Consider the following 15979-nt stretch of genomic DNA (forward strand, 5'->3'; position numbering starts at 1 on the left):
AAGCCTACAGCAATGCGTCTTCCATCAGGTGCCCACTTGACACTGGTAATTGTGGCATACCTTTCTTCACTTAAAAGTTTTTCTTCCTTTGTTTCTCCCTATTTTTAATCCTTATAACGTAACAATATTAAGTCGGGTTGACAATATTAATACTCAAAACCTTCACTTGACAGATACAAAAAATAGTCAAAAGGTTAAAACAAACTTACATGAACTTGATCTCCTCCAATTTTAGGTCTTCAACAGCAACAAAACCTGAAGTAGAAAGTGAATTTTGCTTTACCTCTAACACTGAAGGTAGTTGCAATAAGCCATAACCCATGCCTAACTTTCCAATTTCTAAGTCTTTCCATTTTATAATATAGAACAGATGGCTAAAAAATAAGACAAAAAAACAGAACATCTAACATTATGAAGTGTGAGCCTCATAATTTATCAAATAATCTAAAATCTAGTTAACGTGTAACCACAACTATATAGCATAGAAATATAGATGGAGGAATTGAAGTGATGAATTTTTAGCTCACATATGATCATACCAATCTTGATTCCAGTAAAAAGTAATGGCAAACTTACCCCAAAAATCAACCACGATCATGCAACAATAGTACTTTCGACCCAGAACCCATATAAAGTGGTAAAGTTGCCCCAAAATTATACATTATCATATTTATCACCCACTATAAAGCAACATGAACATCTTTAACCCATAACCCAGTAACAGTGACAACAACTCACCAGATCAATGAAGTATTAATCTTGACCCAACACAAATTTGTAGATGAAATTTAGACCCAAAAAGACATAATAATAACGAAGTGAGGCTTCATACAAATGGAGGGTAGATAAAACTCATTTCTGCAATAAGATCAACAATCATAATTCACAAATGTTGTATCCTATAATTAGTAAAATACCAAGTCACCAAAGCAATGTGGTGATAATTAGTATTAGTATACTTCATCAATTCTTGATAATCAACCTTTTCAAAAATTTGTGAGACATTATATATTCTAAATAACAATATCGAATATATAATATATAAATACACTCAAATGTCAATTTATCAGTAATAGACATAAATAATTAAAAATTATAATATATATTAACACCCGCATCCATATAACTAATGACCATGTTTGCATAAAAAACAGAAAAATTACAGTTCTCTACATGAACATTCAACAAATGAACCAATAAACCATTAGCTTTTGATTCTTCTAATTCCATCTGCAATAAAGTCATTTCAAATCAAAGTTACAAATAATAGGAGTTTATTAAATTTGCAAGCTAGATACGGTCAAGTGAATTTACCCTTAGTCGCTTCTCAAACCTGCAAACGCCATGTAAGTGATTCCACACACTTTTCTAATTTGTTTTTCACCTCTTCGAGGGCACCCGTCTCCATTGCAGCGTAACAAATCGCAAATAAATAACTGGTCACCAACTCTAGACATATAGATCCATTGTAATAAAGTAACATACGGGTTTTTAAAAGATTTTTAATACCATTTTGAGTTCCCGAACCTCTCTCCGAGCAACTCGTCGCCTTTTTAAAAGATTTTTAATACCATTTTGAGTTCCCGAATCTCTCTTCGAGCAACTCGTCGCCTCCAACCACATTGTGCATACAATGCAGCCTTCTGAAGGCTACTGTAGTAAGAAAATGCTTTTCTAGGAACGGTTGTGAGCCTGCATGACATCATCAAATAAATATAAAACTCATATCTTTATTGGAAAATAACTTCTGATCCATGGTGTTTGTTGAACGTGTATAAAAATGGCGGCCTTGGTTTGCTTCTGATGTCTGAATTGCAGTCGTGCAGTCATTGCTCTCAGACCTATCTAAAAGTGTGATTGCAGACACCATTTCATAAATTAGCAAGCAATAGAAGTCCATACGACACGACTGCAATTCTCTTGGACATTTCTTCGAACACGTTTTATGCATTTTCAGAATGACGATTATCAAGAAGCAAGTTTACCATCACATTATTACATAATTCAAAGCATAGACGACAGATCAACCTACTTATTCAATAATACATAAATATAAATAAATCATCTTAAGAGTGTGAATAAGATTAAAATTCATAAAACATAAATAGTTATAATCACCATGGTGAAAATATGAATCAAGTCACATACTGTGTGGGTGTCTACAATAAAAGGAACCATCTACCATAATACATAATATAGAGTGTCAAAAGCTTGAAGCATCCACAACCTGATCAAATCCTGCCAGGTATTACATATCTTTTGTTAAACATGTAATACCGAGTTTCTGACTATTCAAAATCATATTTTTCAAGTTCTAAAGGTTCATAAGTGTATCCGAAAAGTGACCCAAATAGTAATTCAGGTTAGGTTAAAAATATCAGGTCATTTAAGCACTGGTTAGTCTAGATTGACTCAGTATACCCAAACATGCAAAATCTTAAATATTCATGAATTTAGTTTAGAAAACTTAGTTACATACACAAAACGCAGTTCCCCCATCTGTATACTTTCAAGACTACCATATTTTGACTACCTTATTTTACCAAAGTGAATGAACAAAAAGCAGACGGGTCATTGACCACCTAAATTGAATACCTAATTGTGTCTAACTTATTGAACACATAATGAACAAATGACTACCCATTTTGACACCTTATTTAGCTCTACTAAAAGACTACCCATTTAAACACCTTATTTGACCTGATAAAAGACTATCCATTTTGACACCTTATATAACCCTATTAAAAGACAACCCATTTTGACTACCTTATTTAACCCTAGTTCAAATGTAATGACCTTTTGCCGCCTTCAAAGAATGTTTAAAAAAGGTCATGCTAACTTGGTCATTATGTATTACCAAATTTGTATCCAATTGTGCAAACAAAATTTGTTTAACACTCTATATCAGCAGTATGAAGTGACCTCATAATACTATTAACAATCTAATTTAAGTAGAGGAATATATACAACTCACCGACAACTTGCAGACTCGAACCCATCTTCAACAAAGCTTGTGAACCATAAGACGATCGGCATATGAAAGTTGGTATCAAATGTGTGAAATGATATATATACATATTAATACAAAAAGTTAGTACTTTATGTGTGTGTGTGTGTGTGTGTGTGTGTGTGTGTGTGTCCATTTAAGTAAACGATAACAAAAACAATGAACAATTAAAAAAAACTGATGTCATTTTACTTCAAGATCCTTAAGCTCGAAATAAGCTCTCTACCAACTGTATGATCGATCTTCTTCATGGTTTAACAAAAATTTACTCAATATTAACAAAAAGAGTTATAAGTTGATCTATACATAAACATAGTAACCGAATAATGATTCCTCATTTCAACAACATAGTATACATGCCTACTGCATCAGGTAACTTTTTTTTTTTTTTGATAAAGACATCAGGTAACATTTAGGTTTATCTATTAAGTGAATCAAACAAAGCCATTAGAAAGAGTATGTAGTAAAGCATTTTCATCATTAATAATCGAAAGGACACACTGTGATAATACGGAATGTAGTTTTCACACACATAAACGAATTACCATCTCATACAAAATATGCAAAGTATTTACAAATGATATTTCACACATGTAATTACTTTCTGGTGTAAATTGACAGTAGCTAACAAATTATGGATTAGAAGTTGCATAGAACATAAATACCATGTAAAAATAAATAAATGGGTCAAAATTGTCACCTTGTAAAATAAGATCCATTAGATAGGTCGTCATGTTTCCATAATCACCATGGTCATCATCCTGAAATTGTGTTTATAGATAGTCGGTTAAAGCCATGTTAAAAATACATATTAAAGTGTGACTTGTAAAATTTAAATATATGTCCATCAGGTTAAGTATAAATATTTTTTAAAAGCAACTTGGATTCATTGAAAACTCTCATTACTGTTGTTTATAACTGCAATAGAGCTACTTCATGAGTTTTTGATGCGACATTAACCCGTACTATTAGCCTAGGTTGCATCGACCTGCATCATATCAAAATAAAACATTTGAAGCCATGTAAGTAAATGCAAGAAAATAAAACCATAAAGAAGCTGATTATAAAACAATAGTCAAATAAACTCATAAACTCATTATAAATCAATTGTTAGATAAACTCATAAACTCATTATAAATCAATAGTCAAATAAACTCATAAACTCATTATCAACCAAAAACATCAGGTTTAGCGCATAGGGATTTGATAATGTCTGAAACCGCGAGAAACATATGTAAGATAACCAAAATATCATGAATTTACGGTAACCTTTCGTCTCCAACATCATATTACCAAATACAAAGTCTGAAAGTCTGCTGTAAAATTGTAATTTCATGCTTTACTATCATTCAAAGCTGCAAGTTGGTCGAAAGATTGTTGTTGAATTATGATAACGAAAACAACCAACCTTTAAAAACTATTAGTTCCTATTTACCGTCAGTACTGATGACCATTGGCTTTTGTTTTCCTTAGTTTTGACTTCAACTAAAACTGTGTGGCTTTCATTAACACTCAGTTGTTGCCAAAAGGTGGGTCAAAAATTCAATGTCTAAGTAGAGAAGTCAATGCCCATGATCTTTTTCGCTATAACCATGTGTTGTCCTAAAACTAATACAGAGACCAACAACATAATACAACACGCCATTAATTTACATATATGCATTGAAGAAAATTACAGGATCAATACCACATATCGATTATGACGACGGAGATGGCGGCAACGGCGGTTATGATTAACCCCTATGCCAATGTTCACCATTCTTGGAGTGATTTTTCTAATCATCAACACATCTGAAGCCATTATTAACGATGAACACAATATAAGTATAATTCAGTTCGATTACAGAGAGTTATAGGTATGATTATAATGATGAACACAATTATTCAGTTGCATAAATTTAATAATAAAAAAAAAACTGCAGGATGATTTCATCGTTAAAGTTAACACAAACTCGATTCCGTGATCGATATAACAAACATGTACACAAATCGTGTTGTTGCAATTTTGAATCGGCAGTTAAGGCTCCGAAACAACCCGGTCAAATATAATATCCAACAACAACATAAATTGTAAAAACAGAGATGTCAATTGGATAATTTTTACCTCTGGGTTTTCCAATCGATTTGTCCGTCGTTATTACGGGAAAACCTTCAAACCCCCATTTTAAAAAATTAGCTCTACCAAAAGAAAATTACAAAGAAAAAAAACATGATGGTGGGTCTCCAGGTTAGCCTACATTTGATAAAATAGAGCGAACCTAATGCATCCCCATCTGTTATTCCCATCTATAATGTTCTCTAATGCATCACCATCTAACACGATGGTGGGTCACCAGGTTAGCCTACATTCGAGTCACCCACAAGTCCTGGTCAAAAGTCAGACACTATGTAATCAATCCCACATTACCTATCAAATCTCTCATCATATGTTTCGCACAAAGTACTTCCAGCTCCATTCTTTGCTTGATCATCATTACTTTATGATCACAAAATGCAAAAATTAGCACCATCCCTTGAGCTTTAATGACCATATATACCAAGAACTCTACAAAAATCTAAAAACACAATCTTCAAGTAACTTTCAATTACCCTGTTCTTGATTATTTAGAAAATTCAAACCAACTAATGCCACCAATGGGACACACAAACATTCCCAAAAATCAACATGTTACCAACAGCAAGAAATGTAGAGTTTATTAAGACCATTGGGCCATTTATTGGGCTGCAGAAACTGATAATGAACCCACAACCATATAGTAACTCTATCATAAAAGGTACCTTCCACAAAAATGATTTGTAGGACAATCTGATATATAATTGAGCATAAGGAACATCCATACCTTGTCATCGCTACCATCATTTTTCCAGACTCTTAACATTAAATTAGAAAATCATATGCACACACTTTGACTTTCAAAAGTCAAAAAACTAACATTTTCTTATACAAAATGGGCATAATCTGACCAATACATTCTAATTATCCAACAGCAAATAGTAATCAAATCACCATTTTTGACCCAAGCTGCACTGACTCAGAAAGATATAGGCTGCCATTTATACCTCAAATAATTAAGCACAAAAAAGGCCAACCTCAACAGTTATAACCAATAGAGCACAAAAGCAGTTGTATCTGTTTGGCTTCCATAAAGCAAACTTCTTCTACTCCCATGTGAAGTGTATAGATATGTTACAATTAGTTAAACCTTGTAAAGGATATGAAACTTACCTCTGATATGAGGTAGGTTGTGTCACAAAAGGCTCACCTATTTCCATTACTCCATTTTCAGTTTCTGATGCAACCTTGAAAAGTCTAGAGACACAGAATCTTATTTATTAGTATGTAACTGATTTAAAACTAAGCAAATAACCCATGAACAAAGAACATTCAGTTTCCATTGTGAAGGTGGCTTTGACCCATTTATTCATGAATGGGTTGTGCCAGCGTTACTTGGTGACCCGCTAAATTTGTATTTTTGTCGTCATTCGCACTCCATCACTCTCTTCAATGTTAGTCAACTCTAGATGGTATATGGCAGAGTTGAGAACTCTAAACATCATGGGTCATAATCAAGAACACAAATGACAAACCAAGTCAGTTAAAAATGTCCCAATCATGTCACATAAATGAGGTAGATGAATATAGTAATTACACCTTATATTCAATAACAATCATGTTGACTGCACAGAAAAACACACACACAATGGGTCAAAGCTAGATTACCTTCTGAATGGTCTATGAACTCGATTCGGTACATTGACTTCACTGTTTTTTTGCACCAAATGCGCATGAATTTCAACTGCAATTAACTGTGATTCATAATAAGATCGATGTAGTACTGAATCATGAACAAATAAACTGACAAAATCTAAATAACACAACCTAGTACCTTACCTTATAGAATCCATCAATCACAATTCGACGCATCAACACTCATATTTCCACACCACCATCCTCACTTTCAACATCAAACTACACAGACACACACAAACATAGCTTGTTACAAAAATCAAGACTACTCATATTTGATAATTGATCGTAAAATTGAAGCAAATCTCATTGAGGCATTTTATCGAACACATTGTGTGCAGTATATACCAGTAGATTCTTGTACAGACAACGAAATACAATAAATTTTTTGTTAAATCTAAAACAAATACATTTGATGCAGAGATCACAAATCGATCCAACAAAATAGTTTAAATGAAACGAAAATCAACATAATTAACCAAAATAATTACCTCCGAATTCAGAAATTAAATGCGAGACTTCATAAAATGGTATTGAAAAATGTGATATATTCGTGAATTGCATCGTCTTACATCGCCCAAATAACACACAACAATATTGAATATCAGAGGTTTAAGAATCCGATTGATACAACCGCTACTGATTATAAAAAAGAAAAATGTAATTAAAAAGGGTATCTTTGATGCGTACCTCAATTGAATGGTTGCGATTTGGTGATCGATTTGAAAACTGATATTGTGAACCCTAATTAAAACTGGCAATTTGTGTCAACCCTAAATTAAACTGACGAATTGAAAAAGAATAGATGGTTATGATGATGAATATGAAGAAGCACGATGATGATGGTTTAATTGAGAGGATGGAAAATGATTTTTGAATCGCAATCCTAATTAATGATGAAGAATGGAGCGTGTAAATGCAAATGAGGTTTCTTTGCTTGAACCCTAAAACCGATGCCCAACCCCGCTTATTTTGATGAGGGCATTTTAGTCCGATTAGATGCTAAGGAAGGGTCTAATCACGTGATTAAGTGTATTATCCTTATTGTATGGTTAAGATTAATGGAGATCAACAAATTAGATGGCTAGGATTTATTTTTAAAGAGATTTGTCACTCAATTGTGTATTTACTTTAATATATAGAGAGATTATTATTATTATTATTATTATTATTATTATTATTATTATTATTATTATTAGTATTATACATAAAATACTACGACGAGGGTATGTTCGGGTTATTTCGAAACGAGTTTTTCGAGAGGGATAGAGCTATGGGTTATAGCTATGGAGGTTATGGGTATTGTTCGGGGGTATGCTCGTGAGGTCAACCTAGCGTTTATCATTTTCGTTGCGTCTACGTACTTTCCTGCAATATTGAATCACAACATTGATACATGAGCATTCATATCTTATCTTTTATATATTAATAGTGTATCCCTGACTAGTGCTCGAGTATATTTGATTATGCATGCTTGTATGCTTATTTTCGTCATTAAATAGTTTATGATAAATCATGAATTTAATACATATGCTACTGAGATAAGGTATATGATATGCATGTTGTTGGAAAGCTGACGAAAAATTAATAAATTTTCATTTAGGAATCGGGTGATTTTGATGAATGGATTAAAAGATATGGTCAACTGAATTATTATTAATTCTAAATATTATTATTATTATTATTATTATTATTAATATCGTCGTTATTGTTATCGTCATTATTATTATCGAATAATAATTATTATTATTATCATTATCGTTATCAATATAAGTATTATAAATAAAATTGCTATTGTTATTATTAATACTATCGTTATTATCACTAAGATTATTATTAATATGATTATTATTATTATTATTATTATTATCATTATAATAATTATTAGTATTATCATTAGTATTATTATAATTAGTATCATTATCATAAAAACTAATATTAGTATCATCTAATTATTATGATTAATATTATTATCATTATTATGAATGCGATATAAAAGAGAACTAAAAGCTATTAAACAAATCGATTAGGAAATAACAAGTATGAGTATCATGATGAAATTAAAATATTGTAAGATATTAATTTAAGAGAAAAATATCGATTTCATTATTTTTATCATTATTATTATTATTATTAACATAACATTTTTATTAAAACTATCATTTTTATTAAAATTATCATTTTTAATAGAAATATCATTGTTATTATAAAATATCATTATTATTATCAATTTAGTATTATTAATAAAATGATTATTATTATTATTATTATCGATAATATTAAAGAGTATCATTATTATTAAGATTATCATAATTGTTAGAAAATGTATTCATTAAAATTATCATTTTATGAATATTACTAGTATTATTAATAACAACAAAATCATTATCACTGTTATTATTAATGTAACACCCAAATATTTATGGTACATAGAGTTATAATGATGTACGTTTAGTGGGTGAAGCGTAGTGTAAATTAAAAGCTCAGAATCTGCTCAGATTGTTGTGCGCGCCTCGCACCATAAGGTGAGCGCGCCTCGCACTATGCTCGCGATAGAATTCTGCTTTTTCTATTTGTGGGTTTAATGAAGGGCTTTTTGGTCTTTTCACTTGAGGCCGGATCTCAGGCCATATCAGCTGGTTTGGATCCACTTTTGGATCATTTTTCACATCCACAAACACTCTCAACTATCTAGAGAGAGGGAGAGTTCTAGAGAGAGAATTAGGGTTTTGGTGAAGAAGAAGCTCGAATTGATCAAAAGCCCGAGTGTTAAAGTTGTTCACCTCATTCCTAGCTACGTTTTGGTTGTTGTGGTAAGTTCTAACTCTGAAATTCATTGTTTGATTTGATATTCAAAGTTAGGGTTTGAACTTAATTTGTAGAGAAACCCATTTAAACTCTTGAAGTGAGTTTATTAATGCTAGTAATCGGGTTATTGGTTGTTGTTGGTGGGTTTTGGGTTGGTGAACAAATTGGTCATGATTAGAACTTATAATTGGGTTTAATCACTAGGTTTAGTGATTATGGAAGTGTTGGAACCCATTTAGAGTGTTTGAAAGACTAATTTTGAAATGAGTCAAAATTAGGGTTTATGGGTGATTTTGAGAATTTTAAATGTTTAACACTTATGATTGGGTTAAATTGGCATATTAGGACCATTGTCACTAGTGTTAGTGATTATTGGTTGATTTGGGCGCGATTTGTGTTTGTAAGTGCAATTGGTCGAATTTGCACTAAGTGTCGAATTGAGTTGGTTTGTAAATCCACCCTAAGTGTGTTGTTGTATTTGTGATAATGGAATAGGTACATTCCATCGGCGAGTTGCGGATTTTCGGTAGCATTCATCAAGGCGACAAGGTGAATGTTAATATCATATGTGCATATGTATGTATAGGATAGGTGTGGGTTGGGTGAAGTGAACCTCGGCTATAGAGCTCACTTCACATATAGGTGGATTTGATGGACTTGTGTACATGTCCAATTGGCACGGTTGTGCGTTTTGGTTGACCACCTTTGGCGAGGTGCACACTTCGTGTGTACGTTATCACATGGGCTTGTGAGTGGAATAATATTATATGTATGTATATGATTTATTTATTTGTGGGGTATGGGTTAAAGTTCGATGTTGACGATACCATATCCTAGAGTATATTGTTTGATTGTTTAGATGAGGGTTAAAGTTCGATGTTGACGATACCTCATGTATGGATTTAATGTTCGATGTTGACAAAGCAATACCACTATTGTAGTGACATTCGATGAGGGTTTAAGTTCGATGTTGACGATACCTCATATGTTGGTTTAAGTTCGATGTTGACGATACCACATTAATTCATTCGATGAGGGTTTAAGTTCGATGTTGACGATACCTCATATGTGGGTTTAAGTTCGATGTTAACGATACCACATTTATTAGGACGGATGGGAATTAAGTTCGATGTTAACGATACCATTCATTGGGCTAGCCTTGAGATCTTGAATACTAATGGATGTTGTAAACATCGATGTTTTTCATATTATCGTATTGTTGTGATGTAGCTAACCCTCCGGGTGTAGCTTATTGGCGTTGTTCACATCGTCGTTGGTGAACTTACTTTATTGTTGGTGTTATTAGCTTGTTGCTTAGTGTTCGTACGGTATGCTTAGCTTAGCTTGCCTTTACATTTGGATGCTCCGGTATGCGTTATTTGATTATTTGGGAGGCGTATCCATTTTATGCATATATATGTATGTAGTATATTCTCACTCACTAAGCGTTAGCTTACCCTCTCGTTGTTTACATTTTTATAGATTTGCATGGAGACGGTGGCTCGGGTAAGCGTGGGAACTAGTGGACTTGCGTAGTTTGCTTTAGAAGACGTGCTTTTGGATTGATTAGGATTGGGTAGCGTATCCTCAATCACCATGCTCGGTCTTTATTTTGTGTTTAAATCATGTGGTCGAAACTTATATTTTGTACTTAAAGGGTAATTTGGGCATATGTGGGCCCGGTGTCGTAAAACTCATTTTATTATTGGAACGTGTTAGTTTTACCTAATATAATATGTTGTGAAAAGCATTTCGTCTAAAAGTGTCGGGAAGTAGGAGATCTATTCGCGTAAAAAGGGAATTTTGATTAGAACTGTCCAGGCCTCTATACGCGCCACGCACAGAGAGTGGAGCGCGCCGTGCACAGAGAGTGGAGCGCGCCGCGCACCTGTCTGTTATATAAAAAAATAAAAAATTGCTGCGTATTTCGATTGGATAACGGGTTGGGTCGTTACAAGTGGTATCAGAGCATGGTCTAAGGGATTTAGGTGACTTAAGATAGGTGCCTAGACTTAGACTTTTGTGTGTGCTTAATTTTGTGAGGGACTTGTAAGGGTACGGGTCAGAATGGGTTATAGTTAGTGTCTTGTTTGTAGGTGGACTAACGTTTATATTAGTAATGCGAATATTATTAATATACTATTGTGTTGTGATAATGATTCTTGCCTGTGTTTTTATCGCGTAGAATTTTTGTTGTGTTGGTTTATATCATCGAGCGAGGCGGTCATCGTACTAACAATTCGATACGGCGTGTGTGCGTAATAAGGACATGCAAACCTTATTACGGGTGCAAATCGTGTCTAACAAATAATGTACGACTAGTGTTTAGCAAGATGGGGCGGTGTAGTGTGTGTGTTTTATACGTTCGTGATCTAATAGCTTTGCATTCCTTAGAATGGCAACGGGAAATGGGATTGAGACGAACGACGTGGAGTTTAACGCTAGAGTTGCGGCCGCCGTTGCGGAGCAATTGGGCATGTTTTGAGAAGAAATGGATAGGAAGTATTCCGAATTTTAAAGTAGTGGTGAAATGGAGCGTTGTCATAAGAGCTTCATGAGGACTAAACCCCCGATGTATGACGGGAAACCGGATCCTTCGGTAAGTACAACGTGGATCTCGGATACAGAAGGGTGTTTTCGTACTATTGATTGCCCTCCCGAGAAGAGGAAAAGACTCGCTGCTAGCTTGTTGCAGGGGGGAGCGAAGGATTGGTTGGATGGTAAGATTGATCTTGCCGGTGGTGAACCGTTTATGGCGTTATCGTGGGACAATTTTAAGAAGGAATTCTTTGAGGAGTTCCGTACTGGAGCCAATTTGATGGAATTGCGTGATGAGTTGCGAAATTTGCGACAAGGATCTATGGATTTGAATACTCTCAAGACGACCTTTATGGCGAAGGCTCGTTTTTGCCCGGAGTATAACGTACGTGATCGTATGTTGATGGGAGATTTCTATCGAACTTTGAATGATGACTTGCGGAACAAAATTAGCCTTGGTCAAGTGGACTCGTTCGCGGAGTTATTCGCTGTGGATAGGAGTTTCGAATCGCACTCGCAATCGATAGTTGGTGAACCTTCAAGTAAGAGAAGAGTTGTTTCGTATGGTGCCCCAAGTAAGAGAACTAAGGGTGCAAGTGTGAGCACGGGTGGTATACGGGCGAGTATACCGGATTCTAGTGCGTCTAGTTGTTACAATTGTGGCGTGAGGGGTCACAAGTCTTGGGAATGTTCGGTGCCAAAGGGTGATGGCACGGTGTGCTTCAATTGCCAAGAAGAAGGACATCGTAAGTCGGAGTGTCCCGAGTTAGCGGGGGCGGGTGCGGCAAGGAGACGTTAAGGTACGTTTCGTTTTAATGAATGTGTCCTTTGAGTATTTATTATGAGTCGCTGTGTACAAGTTTGTTGAAAGCAATTGTGTTGTGCATATTCTGTAATGGGTGACATTCCTAGTGGAATTACCCTATGGTGACGTTTTGATTAATGGGCGAAGGGCGTAAGACTTGGTGCAACCAAGCATTCCTTAGTGTTGGGAAATGTTTCTACCAAGCCTTGGAAATGGGCTTTGGTGTTTGGTCATTAAGCGCGTGCTTGCTTTCGTATTGAAGTCGAGGAACCATGAGGTTCGACGGGTGGATAAAACCCTAAAGATCGAGTGTTTGATCTCGATGTATGTTGGTAATGGAGTCTACGCGACGCAGTGTTAGGTGCCTCGTTCATACCTACTAGCATGGTATTCGACTCCAATGGTGTTGCAGTTACATTGTACTTTGGGTACCCTATAGAAACCCTTAAGTACATGAGTGACTAGGTGGAAATGTGATAAGCCATGCAATCGGAGGATTGCAAGAAAAAAGTTCGTGTAATTTTTGGTAAACGCTTCATTTGAAGTGATGAAGGATAGGTTAAAATCCTTTGAATGCTCAAGGTTGGAGCAAGATGTGGTGATGGGTCGTGTGAACCCAATGGTAGAAAGGTTTACCTTTCGGTAGCATTGTACGGTTGTACAAGGTGCGTGTTGTGTTGTTTTTGTGTCGTTTAAATAAAGCCAACGGGTGACAGTGTGCGTCAATTTCTAGTGTGCGAAATGAATTCATGAGAATTCGAGTGTTATGACCGATGGAGAGATTGGTCACGTATGTCGGAGGGTGGTAATTATCGCGGATGATGTTGCCACGGCGATGCGGTTATGGAACGTAGTTCTAAATTGGGGAGTTACACTCCCGCACGAGAAGGTTTTAGTGTGAGATTTCGGATGATGCTCTTAGTAGATCCGGAATTGGTGTCGCGACCTAGATTTGGTCGATTTGTAGTAGAGTACAATTTCGGTTAAATTGTACTTATGATTTGGAATTAAATTATCATCAAGGTGGTAATGTGGTAAATCTCGTTGAGAGATAATGGACGTGTTTGACGAGCAAGGTGAGATCCCTCGGTTAAGGGATGTGTGTGTCGGATTCTCTTCTAGAGAATTATTGTTTTGTGCCTACGTTCGATATAGGTGGCTCTTGCTCGATAGTGATGAAGTTGTACTCACGTATGTATAATGCGTGTGCAAAGATTCCAAGTGAATGAAATGTTTCCAAGTATGTGAATATACTTGTTGTTTGGGGTGAATGGTTAGTGTATTCCCGTCAGGATTCACTATAGTGTAGCAGTGCGCGATGTTGCACTACTCGTTGTGATTGAGGCCAAAAGAGCGTGTGTTGATGGTTAGTGTACTCCGTTAGGATTCACTATGGTGTAGCAGGGCGCGATGTTATACTACTCGTCAATTGAGGCCAAAAAAGCGTGTGGTATGGGTGGGTTTAAAGTTCGGGCGACGATACCACCCAAGGGACTAGTGATGCATACTAGTTGCGTCTGCGTGGCTAACGGTTCATTCGCGAAAATCGTTCCCTTTGGATTTTGGTTATGTGTTAGGAGTATTGTTATATCGTCATGGTATAACATTATCGGGAAATGCGAGTACCGGTGGGAAATGAGAGTACCATTCCTTGCGTTGTGATTTAGGACGTGAATATTGGGTGGTTTCGGCCATTTTGGTGTGAAATTGTGATGCAATAGTCGTGTTTTGCTAACGTATATGTAGTAGTTGCATATTAGCCGTGTTTGCGCACTACAAGGGTTGTTGAGTGGTAAGTGTTATCCGTAAGGATTCGCTTTTACTCGGTCTTCATCGGTTCGGGTGTTGACTTTATTGTGGTTATTACTAGCGATGTACTTGGTATGGTACGCTAGGAGTTGATATCTCGGTACGAGATCGGTTGAGTTTTCCCAATGTGAGGGATTGAGCAAGTTCTTATGCTCGGATTTGTGGATTTTAATAAATTGCGGGTGACGATTTGGTTGTTAATGATGACTCTTTGAGAAGGGTTGCCTAGAGGAGTTGGAAGAATACGTGGCGATTTCGCGTATTCTAAGTGATCGTTATAGACTTCGGACATTGTGTGTATTGTACGTCTCGGAATGTGAGCAAGTATGTATTTAGTTATTGGATTAATCTTCGGGTAAATGTGTAGTGTGGTGGAAGTCGGATTGTAACGTTTGTTAAGGACCATAGAGTGCGGTTACGATCGGTTATGTGACGAGGATCACGAGGACGTGATCGATGCTAAGTGGGGGAGAGTTGTAACACCCAAATATTTATGGTACATAGAGTTATAATGATGTACGTTTAGTGGGTGAAGCGTAGTGTAAATTAAAAGCTCAGAATCTGCTCAGACTGTTGTGCGCGCCACGCACCATAAGGTGAGCGCGACGCGCACTATGCCCGCGACAGAATTCTGCTTTTTCTATTTGTGTGTTTAATGAAGGGCTGTTTGGTCTTTTCACTTTAGGCCGGATCTCAGGCCATATCAGCTGGTTTGGATCCACTTTTGGATCATTTTTCACATCCACAAAAAATCTCAACTATCTAGAGAGAGGGGGAGAGGTCTAGAGAGAGAATTGGGGTTTTGGTGAAGAAGAAACTCGAATTGATCAAAAGCCCGAGTGTTAAAGTTGTTCACCTCATTCCTAGCTACGTTTTGGTTATTGTGGTAAGTTCTAACTCCGAATTTCATTGTTTGATTTGATATTCAAAGTTAGGGTTTGAACTTGATTTGTAGAGAAACCCATTTAAACTCTTGAAGTGAGTTTATTGATGCTAGTAATCGGGTTATTGGTTGTTGTTGGTGTGTTTTGGGTTGGTGAACAAATTGTCCATGATTAGAACTTATAATTGGGTTTAATCACAAGGTTTAGTGATTATGGAAGTGTTGGAACCCATTTAGAGTGTTTGAAAAACTAATTTTAAAATGAGTCAAAATTAGGGTTTATGGGTGATTTTGAGAATTTTAAGTGTTTAACACTTATGATTGGGTTAAATTGGCATATTAGGACCATTGTCACTAGTGTTAGTGATTATTGGTTAGTTT

General features: G+C 35.6%; 1 long non-coding RNA gene across 4 annotated transcripts; it reads right to left on the reverse strand.

Moving 5' to 3' along the window:
* Window positions 1–1063: 1063 nt before the first annotated feature.
* On the reverse strand, window positions 1064–7592 carry LOC139872097 (uncharacterized). Of its 4 annotated transcripts, XR_011766863.1 has the most exons (9): window positions 7446–7592; window positions 6900–6977; window positions 5112–6814; window positions 4695–4798; window positions 3914–3995; window positions 3708–3768; window positions 2975–3010; window positions 1315–2238; window positions 1064–1230 (listed from the first exon to the last, which is right to left on the reverse strand). It is a non-coding gene; the product is annotated as an uncharacterized lncRNA (long non-coding RNA). The 4 variants fall into 4 exon arrangements; XR_011766862.1 differs by having other exon boundaries at window positions 1315–3010; XR_011766861.1 differs by having other exon boundaries at window positions 2975–3768.
* Between the last annotated feature and the right edge of the window lie 8387 nt (window positions 7593–15979).

Source organism: Rutidosis leptorrhynchoides, chromosome 10, assembly GCF_046630445.1.
Source record: "Rutidosis leptorrhynchoides isolate AG116_Rl617_1_P2 chromosome 10, CSIRO_AGI_Rlap_v1, whole genome shotgun sequence".
Lineage (NCBI taxonomy): Eukaryota > Viridiplantae > Streptophyta > Magnoliopsida > Asterales > Asteraceae > Rutidosis > Rutidosis leptorrhynchoides.